Consider the following 14,697-nt stretch of genomic DNA (forward strand, 5'->3'; position numbering starts at 1 on the left):
ACTAGAAAACTATTTTGTGGGGAAATTGTCAGCCCACATTATTTAAATTTTACTGGATTCTTTCCAGAAATATATACTGTCCTTTCCAAGACAGCCTGTAATATTCTAATTGGTCGAGAACTTTTTTTTAAATGTGGGATCCACAGATTTTTTTTTTAATATGGGATCCACAGATTTCAAAGGATCTGTCAGCCTCCCCCAAAAGTGTACAACATTGTTTCTGTGTATGTGGGAGTCTCTGGGGATAGCATCCAAGTTCACATGTGATTCTAACCGCCTCTATTCTAACTCCCCACTAAAGTTCAAGCACCACTCATTCGAGAAAAAGATTTGATGCGACTCTTCCGGGAGATCCAGTTCAATTGTTTTAAATATTTGATCCGTGCACAAGAGGCAGGATTTAAAGTAGTATTTTTGTTTTGGAATGAGGGCAAAAAAATAGTATAGGACCTCACTGCAAAGCATTGGACAATGTAATCCATGTGGAAAAAATAGGACATGACCACTGCTGAGTGTGGGATGGGACGAGCTTCAGGCTTCTCTGCAGACAACCTTGACAGAGAACATGGGTGAATTGTGCACTGAGTAGGTTTCACTGGTTTTGGTTTTGTTTTGTTTTGTTTTTACTATCCCTATACTGTCCCTATACTATCCCTATACTGTCCCTATACTATCCCTATACTGTCCCTATACTATCCCTATACTATCCCTATATCCCTGTGTGGGATCTCTATTAACAAATTCTAAAGTTTGGTAGTCTTTGGTAGAGCTCAATAAAATCAAAATCATGATAGAACAAAGTCTTAATGTCTTTCTGAGGCATTAATGAGTTACTTCAACTATTCCCTAAGGAAAATGAATTTTAAATTGGTTGAAAATTATATGTAAAGATTTTTATTTCCAAGATCTTAATCTTATAAAAGAGTAGACGCCTAAATGAATTCCTTCTCATTGGGACACAAAGTAATGAAAAAACATTCAGTGCACAGGAATTATCTTTTCTAAAACCTATCCAGGTGTTGAGGAAAGGGAAAGAGGGGAGAGGGGAAGTGGGGGAGGGGAGGAGAAGGCAGAGCGGGGCGCAGGAGGGCAGAGGGGAGAAGCTCTTTCAACCCTGAAAGTGAAGGACAGAAAATGATGTTTGTTGGATGATGAGTTATCCAGGCTCCACTGATGATTAATGGACTCACATGTTCAGTTGAGCTGAATTCCCAGGTGGGGAAAAGGCCTTTAGATCCACACACTTTTCCTGCCACAGGGCTTAGGAGCCAGTCATGGGGCTCAAGCATTCCTAGACCAGCTGGTGAATATTTGTTAATGTTTTTGTTTGCAATTAAATCTCTCCTAGTGTTTACCATGTCATGGCATCCCACTTTTTAAAACTGCAGTTCCTGGCAACAAAGCTTGGAGATTTTTTTTCATTTAGATTTAAAAGACGTCAAATAGCATCTCCCCAAATGATCAACCAGTTTGTCCATTTTAATAAGGGGGAACAAGTCACCCTCCCATTACCCTTCCTTAACTCTCCCTCCCACCCCCAAGAAATAGAGACAAAAGAGCACAAGTCATATCTTCTGGGCCCCTGTCTCATGGGTGGGATTTCACGACCTTCTCCCAGGAGCCCAATGGCTGCACTTTCCCCCATCTTATAGCTGCTGGGAAACTGAAAGCATGTGAGGCATAGTGTTTTGCCCACTGCCACATTAAAAAAAAAAAAAATTGAACCAGAATCCTAATGAAAGTTTGTGTTTCCAAAGCCCAAGGGAAGAACCCCAGGAAACCCTAAGAGGATGTGCCAGATTTGGCCCCAATCTCAAGGAAACTCCCGACATCTTTCGGGGAAAAAATACACTAAATTTCTTTGGTGGTGACAAACCACAGATTCTGTATCAACAGACGCCATTGGTCTGCTGCTGGTCTTTCAAATATGAAAAAAGTCAAAATTCGCTGCTTGAGACCCTCGTGTTGGGTGGGTGTCAAGCTGCTTTGTGTCACAGATTCTGTTCCAAAGGCAATAGATTCAACCAGAGAAGTTCATTAAATTCTTATCTTTCTATTGAGCATTAGTCATTCCTTTTTTTACTCAGCCTCATTCTGAAAAGAATTTGAGATGCCTTTTACCTTTTTGTAGCTGTCCACTTGAAACTTAAAAAGATATCTCTTCTTATGAAGACTGCTCTACATGGGCCTTCAACTCAAAATTGTATTCAGAGTCCAGTGACATTCCCCAGCTATTGTGCAATTCCATGAAATTAGTTTTCATTAAGTCTCCTCAGAAGCTTTTTCATTTTCCATGTCTGGAAATCTTTTTTAAGACAGACACACACATGCACACAAGGCAATCTTTTTCAAACAAAGACTTAAATGCATCCAGAGCTCCCATTTTGAAGTCATTTATTTGGTCTTCTCCAAGCCCTGCTTTTTAGAATCAGGCTGGTCCTCCTAACAAGTTCTAGGACTTCTGTTAACTCCTAACTGTCCCATTTTAAGTAGGAGCTGCAGAAATAGTGGAAGACTGCAGCGACAGAACTATGTCCACCTGCCGTGAAATGAAAAGTCACATTTCAGTAAACCCTAGGGGTCTCTAGCTTGCAGCCACCCTAGTTCTCTCTCTTTTTCTTACCCTTCTTCTCTTTCCTGCCTGAATCCTGGGAAAAGAGCCCCCATTCTTGTCCCCAGAGAGGAAGCTATGAGAGGACTTAATCTCCGGTTAGCTTAGCGAAGGAGGAGAGCGGAATTTAACATGTTATTGCTACTTGAAAGAGCTTTGGGGGAATCCTCAAAAGCAATCCATTTGGAACAACTCTAAGAAGATTCCTCCAAAGAAATGCATCGGAAGCTGCTTTTCTACAGTGTATTTTACAACTTGAATCTCGCATTTCCATTCTATGAAATTGTGCTAGAGAAGAAAATAGCAGCCACGTGTACACATCTGTAAACGATTATCTGCTCGACCCAGGCTCTGAAGGTGTGTTCTGTGAGAGCAAAACTTAAGTCTTCTGATCCTGTGTATCAACTTGGTCTCACTGCCACCTACTGGTATCCTCGTTAGACACTCAGAACTGGACCCAAGATCTTTGGCTCAAGTAACAAACACAGTGTCTGTTCATGTCTGGGCTATTATAGATAGTGCTGCTCTGAACATTGGGTGCAGGTATCTTTTCAAATTAGAGTCTTCATCTTTTCTGGATATATGCCCAGGTGTGGGATTGCTGGGTCATGTAGTAGTTCTATTTTTAGTTTTTTTTTTGGGGGGGGGGGGTTGGGATTTTTTTTGCGGTACGCAGGCCTCTCACTGTTGTGGCCTCTCCCGTTGCGGAGCACAGGCTCCGGATGCGCAGGCTCAGCGGCCGTGGCTCACGGGCCCAGCCGCTCTGCAGCATGTGGGATCCTCCCAGACCGGGGCACGAACCCGTGTCCCCTGCATCGGAAGGCGGACTCTCAACCACTGCACCACCAGGGAAGCCCTATTTTTAGTTTTTGAAGGTCCTTCCACACTGTTCCCCATAGAGGCTGTACCAATTTGTATTCCCACCAACAGTATAGGAGGGGTCCCTTTTCTCCACACCTTCTCCAGCATTTATTATTTGTAGACGTTTGGTATCCATCAACAGATGAGTGAATAAAGACGTTGTGGTATGTGTATATATATACATATATACACACAATGGAATATGACTCAGTCATAAAAAGAATGAAATAATGCCATTTGTAGCAGCACGAATGGACCTAGAGATTGTCATACTGAGTGAAGTAAGTCAGACAGAGAAAGACAAATACCATATGATATCACTTATATAGAGAATCTTAAAAAATGATACAAATGAACTTATTTACAAAACAGAAACAGACGCACAGACATAAAAAACAAACTTATGGTTACCAGGGGAAAGGGGATAAATGAGGAGCTTGGGATTAACAGATACACACCACTATACATAAAATAGATAACCAACAAGGATTTACTGTATAGCACAGGGAACTATATTCAATATCTTGTAATAACTTATAATGGAAAAGAATCTGAAAAAGAATATATATATATATGCATATGTATAACTGAATCACTTTGCCCTACAACTGAAACTAATACAATATTTTAAATCAACTCTACTTCCATTTTTTTTAAGTGTCTATCTTGTTTATAAACAATGACGGTTCAACAGCTCATGCAGTAGAACAGAGCAATCCAGAAAGGGAGGGTTTGGCTGAGCCTTGGCAAGTTAGCCTCCTCCCGGAATGAGGTCACGTGAGGATGTGCTGAGCACCATCTGGGGTTACCTTCCTTCTCCCCATAAAGGCAACTTGAAGAACCTCCAGATTAACTGCCCCGATATTTGGAAATTTATTTAAAGATGTATTCCTAGGGTCCGAGATAATAAACATGAAGCAGAAAGTTCCATATCTGCTATAGTTGGAAAAGCTAGACACCACGATGCACATATAAAAGACATTTTACCCTCTTAAACATAAGGCAGCCCCACAGAGCATTTCCTCCATTTTTCCTGCTAATTATAAACATTAGGCAGAGATTAGTTCAGATTTAATGTTAGGGCAGAGAATGCCTTAGAAGACGCTTCAAAAGGAATTGCACAAACACCCATTCCATTCCTGCCCCGTGACACACACAGGGCCGTCGGCTCCAGGGTAGATCCCAGCGCTATCCTCCCTTCCTGCCTTGGCCATAGACTTTTGGGGCTACTGGCCTCTCCAAAACCATGGTGTTCCATTGTAGAACTGTGCAAACACAGTGGTTAATGTGTCCTCCTTTTGTAAGGAAAAACTAAACATCTTGTTTTCTAGTCTGATTCGTGATCAAGTCTAGAAGAGAAAATTATTTAAAAGAGACTTTTTAAAAAATGACATTGAAACCTCAGATAAAGTATCACCCACACCTTATTTACTGTAATATCTGGGGAAAATTCTACTTAGTTCCTGTCTCTATCAGTAAAGGTCAGTTAATCTCTCCCAGACTCACTAATTTTACGTGTAAAATGAGGCTGATTGCCTGATGCTCTAACCGGCAGTGATTCTGTGACCACTTTCTTTCATCTATTACCCTAGGCTCTGACCACCGGTGGGTTTCCTGCTGTCCCCACAAGAGACAGAGAGGCCCGCAGTGCACGGCGGGGCAGCCTGTGGGCTTAGCTGAACTGGCTCTGGGCGCTGGCACTGCACTGCCGAATCAAATGATGAGGATTCCAGAAAAGAAAAACCAGTTTCCTGGAATGGCTTCTCTTGAGACCTGAGTCATCTCCAGCTGCTGTTCAGTTCTTAATTTTGAAATGCAACCAACCCACAAGCTCTTCCATCTAGCGGCCAATTCTCGATGCTCTGGGTCCATGAAAACTGAAGGTATGGGTCAAACCAGGGGGATTTGACAGAAACATTTGCCGTTGTACCTTTCCCCAGCCATTCTTACCTCGCAAATGTTTCTCTGTACTTCACGAGTCTTAAAATTCAGGAGAACAGCAGGACTACGCTATGCAAGACGCAGCCAGACCCCTACGAAAGACTAACAACCTGCCTCCGGGAGAGGGTTTGGCAGAACGTTTCATATTTGTCCTACTTTTCTGCTTTGCTTTCTCTTTCCAGATTTTTTGAAACAACAATTACCTCTCTGCTAAACAAACTTAAAATATGCTACTCTATAAAAGACTGGTCGATGGCAAAAAGTGCCTTTCTTCACGTGAAACTCCAAAATATACTCTTGAAGACTTGTACTCCCTTGATATTCCTGGCCTTAGACACGTACCTGTGAGAACACGTGAGCATGTGCTGGAGCGCCCAGGAAATGCTGATTTTGCTTTCCTTCTAGTACTGGGACCTCAAACCAGCAATTCACCTCCCTGTGTTCTATTTCTTCATCTGAGGTGTCAAGGGCGTGGGGAGACCATCCACCAAGGTAGTAATTTGGGGATATTTCCAGTAGCCAAACGGAAATCATATACTTGCCAACCAGAGGGCAGGGCCTAAGTCTTAGTCATTTTTGTCCCCTCCCTTGATCCAAAGCTCCACGCCCTGGAGCACAAAGGGGTTTATTAAGCTTAAAGGAATATGAGACACAGAGACCAAGGGCAGGTAAGGAAAAGTTTGGGAGTTACTGGATTAGTTCATCTTAACATCTCTTCCAGTTGTAAACTTCAAAACTCCTACAGGGATACAGCATTGCACGAATAGGCAGCCTTGCTCTGGTTCTGAAACACCTTTGTGTTCATTCAATTTAAACTTTTTTCTCAGTAGATATCAGTAAAATGTTTCCTTTAAAAGTTCTTACTTAGTTCATGCCCTTGTCATGAACGTATTTTAGAAAGCAGAATGCTTCATTGCAAGCAGAAGTTCACCTCAATACATGCATACCTGAGCATAGGGAAAAAATAAAATTCTAAATGTACATTTACTTCAGATATTACAGTCACATTTTTAAAAATTATGTATTGAAGCAGTCTCCAGGTGAGTCCCAAAGTGACCCACAAGCTCTGCTGAGATGTGTATCAACAGATTCCCTGCGGTCCCGGAAACCCCACCCCAGGGACTCCCTACAATTCACGGAGATTTTTCTGGAGCTCAGAGGGAGGCATCGTCCTCTAGAGGACGATGCATCTTTCCTCTACACTTTCGGGAAAGACTATACCAGGACAAAGGTGCTACTTCACAATTTCATCTGCTTCCTAAAATAGTCTGATGAGACCAGAAGGTACTAAAATTACGTTTTCAAAAATTAATATAATGAATTCCTGGAAAGAACCCCTCTTTGTAAATCAGCGTGCTGCAGGTGCTCCCTGAGTGTGACACGGCCATCACCCATGGTTTAGAGGGGACAAGCAGTGTCTTTTCTTGAAAGGGTAGGATTATCTCCCAGAGTTTTGGAAAGAGGGAATCCATATCTAGAAATGTGGATGAAAAGAACCTTTCCTTGTCTCGCTCAAGGCTGTCTGAAGAAGCAGGAAATTTTTAAAGCTTCCCTACTTAAAAACCTGAATGATTTTGAGCTTTCCTTTCCTCAGTGAGAGCTACTAATAGGATTTTTTTAAATGCCAGGTCACTCCTCAAATCGTCAACTATTTACGTAGCAGTGGTGTGGTTTTTACAGCCTGCTTTCCACAGCTAAGACACCAAGAAAAGTTTGCTCCTGTGGGTTTCCGTGGAAAGGCTGCCCGGGACACAAAGTCCCCTTCAGATAGGAACCAGCCCACTATTCTTCTCCAAGAGATAACAAATCCTCAGTTTCTTCCAAAAAGAACAGTGACAAGAGCTAATTTTCAAATAAAACTTTTGCCTAAAATGATTAGCATACCTGCAAGACAGTCTCATGCAACAGAATTCGTGACCTGCCAGTGTATTTTAAACCCTAAATGTGGAATTTCACATAAAAGTGGGTAATGAGGGCTTCCCTGGTGGCACAGTGGTTAACAATCCACCTGCCAATGCAAGGGACACAGGTTCGAGCCCTGGTCCAGGAAGATCCCACTTGCCGTGGAGCAACTAAGCCTGTGCGCCACAATTACTGAGCCTGCGCTCTAGAGCCCACGAGCCGCAACTACTGAGCCCGTGTGCCTAGAGCCTGTGCTCTGCAACAAAGAGAAGCCCACGCACCGCAAAGGGTAGCCCCCACTGGCCGCAACTAGAGAAAACCCATGCGCAGGAACGAAGACCCAACACAGTCAAAAAATTAATTAATTTTTTTTTAAAAAAGGTGTGTAATGACAAAGACCCCTGTAACCACTTGTCTAAATACTCTGAGCAACAGCACAGATGAAGCCTCCATGGCAAAAGTCTACTAACTTTCAAAAGGGAAGGAGGTCTGATTTCAAGCTGGCTTTAGCGGCGGCATCTGTAACCTCCTAACCTAAAACTAAGGTCAGGTGGGGAGCCTCACTTGAGTCATGAATCCATCATCAATCATCAGTTGAAGAGAGGGGTTTCTTCCTACTTTATCATCAGTATCATCTAAGGCACAAAATCACAGAAAGCACTTATGATGACAGAATGAGATGCAGTGAATCCTCAATGCTTTGAAAATAGAGGGAGGTGCAGAAATAAAAACAATTCTATTCAGAAAGATAGGAATTCTTCTTGCCTTACATCAGAAGTATCCTTAAGACCCCAAGTTTGGACATTCACCATACATTCCGTCATCTAAGGACCACAAAGCATGGTGGGGTGGGGCACACACCCTCCCAAGGGCTGGAAGAGCCTGGGCTAAGGGCTAACATTCTAGAGACTTCCCCAGCTGCCTCCCAGGAAGGTGGGAGTAGCTACACCCTCCAATTCCCCCACTGGAAAAGGGCAGGACACTCACGCTCACCACCCTGCTATGGGATTCTTCCCCAAGTTCTCCTCTCCACCAAGTATCTTCTCAACGGCTTCCTCACTGCCGAGAGCAGGGAAAGAGAAAAATAAACCTTATGGTGATGGAAAACCCATGCCTCCTCGAAGAAGAGACGAAGACCACAAGACCATAATTCGTATAGCTTGAATTCCTACAAAACCCCTCACCTTCCCACCCTTCTGCCTTTACCCTCAGCAAAGCCCACACAAGGTTGGGACTGACATCCATACACTAATATGTATAAAACAGATAACTAATAAGAACCTGCTGTATAAAAAATAATTTAATTTAATTTAATTTAATTAAAAAAAAGAATGAAGCAAAATGCTGGTGCCGTCCCTCCAGGCCCCCATCCCCAGAGGTGGCCTGGATGAGGGATGCCTGCTCAGCTGTTCTGGTCACAGAGCCAGTGTCGGTCCCTGGGGACCAGCTCTCTTCTCTGGCACCTCTTTCCCCATTAGTTGGTAGAGGCCCCGGGAAGCATAACCCAATTTCCCCATCGCTTTTAATAGAATATGATAGGAGGACACTGTCTTCTGGGAGAACCAATCACACAGTATGTTCCAAATCTAGGTGTAAATTAGCTCAGGATCCTCCAGTGCTGGGCCATCTGCTTTCCTGAAATGGTAAAGATGTGACTGCTGTCTGAGCCACCTACTGGTGCTGTGGCCTCAGCAAGTAATTGAGCATCTCAGAGCCCCTAAACCTTCATCTTTAAGGCCAGGGAACCACACCTCAGTGCCTCCTAACCAAGAATCTCTTCCTTTATCTTTAGCCCAGCAAAGAACTCAGAAGTTTCAATAATGTCCAACAGCCAACTGGTGGTTTTCAACATCATGTTGCTTAGGAACAAAAAATACCTGATTTTAAAGCCACTTCAGTTTTTTGGAGCATTAAGAATGGGTGCCCTGGGAAGTTGGGGGACCCCAGTGTGAGAATAGTCTATCCGCATGAGCTCTGAGCAGCCCTGCAGCTCTAGGACCCTGCAGTTCTCATGTGGAGGCAGCTGTGTGTAGGCCGGCATGGGCCAGATCCTCTGAGTCCCCACTGTGGGGGACACTCCCCTCCGCCTACAGCAACTTGTTCTTGGGGTCCAGACCAGCCTTTCAGTTCGCTCCTTGGGCAGGCTGTGAAATGCCAGTTTCTGTTTACACCCCCCAGTACCCCTCTGGGGCCTCCTAGGGACCCCACCCCTGCTTCAGTCCTAATTTTCTAACACGGTAGCCCCTGAAACAGGTCCCCAGAGTAGACTGGCAACTGTCAGATAACACTTTCCATTCTGGGCGAGAGGGCCGGAGCCCCACCCTCCTGGCTGGGGAACAGGCTCCCGGCCTCCGGACTTGGTACTTGCTCCACTTCTGGGCAACACAGGCCAGCCCGTGGCCCTAGGGGCCCTGCCCTATCCCCTGGGCGTGCTGCCCAAACGCCAAATTCCTTCTCCTCCTCTGACCCCTGCAGCTCCTTTAAGCAACCCCAGAGGACTGAGGCTCCAGCAGTAACTTCAGATTCCTGAAAAGATGGAGCCCTGATGGTAATAGCTGAGTAACTCTTGACTTGGTCCTGTTCCTGGACACCAAGGTCACCGCAATCCCCCGGAGGTGACAGATATACCCAACCAGCCCACGCCCCAGGGACATGGGAGAACTCAGAGTCTCCCCAAGGTAGCTCCCGAATCCTCGGAAAGACACTTCTGCGAACAAAGCAGATTCTCAGATTCCAGCTGAGCTTCAGTTTATTTATGTCCAATAAATAAACCGTGAGCCGAAAAGCACCGCAGTCAGGAGAGCAGAGGGTGATGGGGGTGGGGGGGAGGTAGCGGGGGACACGGCACAACTCGTGGGCAACCAGGGCCTCGGCCCAGCTAAGGAAACCCAGGTGGCACAAACTGAGAAAGAAAAGTCGGCTGGATCTTCCAGAGACCAGCAGCGTGTACAGAAAACAGACTCTACGGGAGCGAACCTGAGAGCCATCGAGAAATGGTCAGCGGGATTTAAAGCATTTCCCTCTGGCCACAAACCCAACACAGGGGGAACAGGGGCGAAGTGGCACTTACCCTGAGCAAACCTGGAGAAGCGTGTGTCCCTGGGCTTCGATATTCAATTATGTGCGAATCTGACACATGTTTTCCCCACTTGGCTGCGTCTCCTTTTCCTTCTGCAGGAGAGGGGACCCCGAGCAGGCAGAAAACTCCCCCTGTGGTCCTTGCAGGGGGCTGCTGAGCGGGAGAGCTGAGCGGCCTTTGGTGGAGGACTGAGCTCCAAACTGGACCGTGTCCAGGGATACAGTCAAGGCTCCCTCCAGCCCCTCCTCTCCCCCTCCCCACTCGGGCCTGCCCCACACTGTAAATGAAAACCAGACTCTCACTCTGTTGCTTCTGGCCCAGCCACGGGCTGATGTCACCTCGGAAGGCTGTCTTCACCCTACGAGCCCGTAGCTGGATGCCTGCAACTCTTAAAAAAAAAAAAATCCACCCCTTCTACTCATCACCTTAAAACTCTTAAAAAAAACTCTTAAAAAAAAAATCCACCCCTTCTACTCATCACCTTTGGGGCTGGGTCCCTGGCCGCAAAGAGAATGAATTTTGGAATGTTTCCGTGGGGTCTCCATGGTTTTGCTGCAGTGTTTTCCAACACCATCTGAAAGGAAAACAGGAAATGCAGTCTCCCGCCTCCCCCCTCACCACGCCCTCCCATTTCTTCTTGAAGTTTCTGAATTGAGACTTCTCCTAATAACCTCCCATTTCAAATATAAAAAACCAGCCATTAAAATCACCTTGGCATTCTGCTAACCAAAGTTCTGTTTGCCGGTGAGAAGACAAGGAAAAAAGACTGCTTTTTTTTTTTTTTTTTTTTTTGTAATTCTGTATATAATGATTCTGATCATGAAGCTAATGGTCCCAATTCCAGGACACATACGAGAGGAGCAAGAATGGTTATCGTGCTCAGATTTACAGGAAAATTCTTGAGAAAGAATTTGTGTTTCTGCAAGGCTTTGTACCTTTCCCAGCACTTCGATATGCGTTATCTCTTGCACCAGGAACGTCTCCACCTGTTAAAGAGATATGTGTCATGTTTTCTTAAGTGAGATTATGGTCTCATTTTACAGATGAGAAGAATCTGGGTTCGTAGCAGAGCTCAGATCAGAACCCTGACCGTGGACACCCCCAAACTGCTCACTGCTCACCCATCACACGGCCCCCCCTTGAAAATTCGGTTCATGTGAGATATCAAGAGACATCTGAAGAAACAAACTTATGGTTACCAGGGGGTAAGGGGTAGGGAGGGATAAATTGGGAGATTGGGACTGACCTACACACATTACTATATATAAAATAGATGAATAACAAGGAGCTACTGTATAGCACAGGGAACTCTTCCCGATACTCTATAATGATCTATATGGGAAAGGAATCTAAAAAAGAGTGGATATATGTATATGTATAACTGATTCACTTTGGTGTGCAACAGAAACTAACACAACATTGTAAATCAGCTAGACTCCAATAAAAAAGAGAGAGAGAGACATCTGAAGGATACTTTTGACTTGGAGATCCTTCCAAAGCCAAGTTTGAGGAGTAAAGGTATCATTAACTCCTTTGCACAGACGATGTCCTTCCGGTTTAGGGAGGAAGGGGAGATGGTACAGGAGAGACAGTGCCTGCTCCCCTCCTGCAGCTCCAGGACTCCCTTACTCATCCACAGGAAGATTCACCCCCTCTCTACACCCTGGGGGTTCAGCTCAAAGAATGCCAGAATGGGGATGAAGACGTGGATTGAGGGTTTTCCTGTCCATCACCTGTAGAGGAAGAAGAAATGAGCAGAGGCTCTGAGTAGGAGCCACATTGCCCGTGTGACGTGTTGGAAGACAATGTTCTCATGCAGGGCAGCCCGTCTCCCACCAGAGTCCCCGCTCCACGTGGCAGGCATGGACTCGGACCCGAGGAGCTGGGACATGTGCTGCCACTTCATCGGTTGGCGTCTGCAAGTGAACCATTTCTCCAAGGCACATCGCCTGCTGCAAATGAAGGCAATGTTTGATTACAACTTTCTGTCCCAAGCAGCTCCGCTCAGAGATGTTAATGGAACAAGTGTGGCCTATGTACTTCCATTCAGTGGTTCCTTTTCCCAAATACCAATACAACTATTGCTTTTCAGGATAGCTAGGAATACACATTCCTTGCTATTAGGAATTTCTACTATTTCAATGGCAAGGGTGATGCATCGTTTAGAACAAGACTTAAAGAAATATAAACCCGTGCTCAAGCAGGAATGGTTCTCTGTAATATTTAACTGTAACTAAGCATTGACAATCTAGACCCTCGCCAACACTGTCTGTGGCCTCAGAAACTTCTGGAAGCTGGCAGACGTTGGTGGAAAACCTCCCACATCCTCCCTTGAACTCACCAGAGAGAGCATTATGGCTCCTATGATTTTCTCAATCACCGGGATTTGGGACTCTCGGTGAAACGACCAGTTCCTCCTGCCATCTGGTCCCAAGAGGAAACCATCTCAAAGGTGAGAACTGACCTCAACATCAAGGGTCCTGGGTCTGGGCCTGGCCACCCAAGGGACCTTACAGAATCTCTCAGTCCAGTTTCTTCTTAAATGCTGTGTTGAACCTGGGTACCTCTTCCCATTTCCTTCTGCACAAGTTAGAAAGTTACAAACCCCGTTTCCCAGGCTCCGCTGTACTTAAGGCTTCCCTATGCACTGCTGTGATATATAGGAAGGTGGGGAGAGGCATGGCGATTTCTCTACTACTTTGGCTGGTCTTTTCCCTCCTGGCAAGTATAGTGCGGGGGTCCTAAGGGAGCCCCTCCCAGACCCCTTCCAAGGCTGGAACACAGCACCCTTTTTGGAGGACTGCTCTTTCCTGCTGGAAGCTGCCTCTTCTGGAGAGGCTGGGATGTGTGTGGTAGGTCTAAGGGAGACGCCAGCTTCCCAGGTGCTGAGGGTGAGTTGAAGGGAATTTGTGAAGGCAGTAGCGGCAGTCAGACCCCTCAGCCCAGCATCCGGGTGGTGGCTGGGGAGTGACCCTCCCCCGTCTTCCTTCCCTTATCCCTGGATTGCCGGCTGTGATCCGAAACTCAGGCTCTGCAGTGCAGCCCCCTGCTTCCCTCCCTCCCAGAATGGGCCAGAGGATCAAGCTGGGATGCCCTGGGAATTACTACTGGAGGCCCCGCCTCAAACCCACTCCCCTGGCCCTTCCTGATAATTCCTGGCGAAGAATCCCTTTCTGCTCACAGTAGCAAAAGCGGTTTCTGTTTCCTGCCTGGAACCCCGACTGGAACAGATGTATTACATCAGCTCTAAAGCTTCTTTCAGTTCCAACAGCCTGTGCTTATATATTTTATATGACAGAACAAAACGAAAATAGCACTATGCCCAAATGAGATTGTAGATGTAATGTTGTATTTAATTAGTCTCTGGCTCAGTCATACATAGATTCTGTAACTGGTGGCCTCTCTGCCTTTGAGTCTCTTCCCTAGAAGACAGCTTTTAGGGACTTCGCTGGCGGTCCAGTGGTTAAGACACCATGCTTCCATTACACGGGGTGTGGGTTTGATCCCTGGTCAGGGAACTAAGATCCCGCATGCCGCATGGCGTGGCCAAAAAAAAAAAAAAAATAGGAAACAAAAAAAAGAAGATGGCCTTTATTGTTCTTCTTGTACTTCTGTCTTGGCACTACTGCTGATAAATTCTCTCTGCCATCTGCAGACTTCACCACACTGACACACGGAGTCAGCCCGCACGGACACAGACTCTTACAATGAATTGTCATGTCTCAGCTATACTATCGTACATGTGGAAGTCTACACTTAAATGGAATTTTAGTACATTTTTAGAAGAAATGTGAAATGATTTCTCCTCAAGTGCCATCTCTCTCTTTTAATTCAACATAGTAAGTCCATGCTGATGGAGAGGAGAACGTACATAACACAACTCGCATGACCCTGAAATTGTAACTGGTATCTCCATTGAGAAGGATCCCCGGGGAGCTCATGAGAATCTTAAGAAATTTCCCTGGCAGATGCCTTGGGAGGAAGGGGTTGAATGATTCACACCCAGCTCACAGGAGTGAGCTTCTCTAAGTGCATGTGAGCTGAGCCCTTTCCCACTTTACATCTTTAATAACCCCCCTCAGATCAGTTCCCTACTGCCACCCCTAGCCCCCATTGTCTTAACAACCAGCATCCCATAATAGACACTGGTAGCCCTAACAGAGTTGACGGGAGCCGGAAGCCTGCCATTGTGACTTTGGTCTCCAGTTCAGAGATATGTGATCCGGGGGCCTGGCCCTCTGAGCTCACGGTCCCTTGACAAGTCGGGAGGTGCCTCGATGGCTTCCACACTGGAAAGGCCTGT

The sequence above is a fragment of the Phocoena phocoena genome, chromosome 7 (genome assembly GCF_963924675.1).
Source record: "Phocoena phocoena chromosome 7, mPhoPho1.1, whole genome shotgun sequence".
Taxonomy (NCBI): domain Eukaryota; kingdom Metazoa; phylum Chordata; class Mammalia; order Artiodactyla; family Phocoenidae; genus Phocoena; species Phocoena phocoena.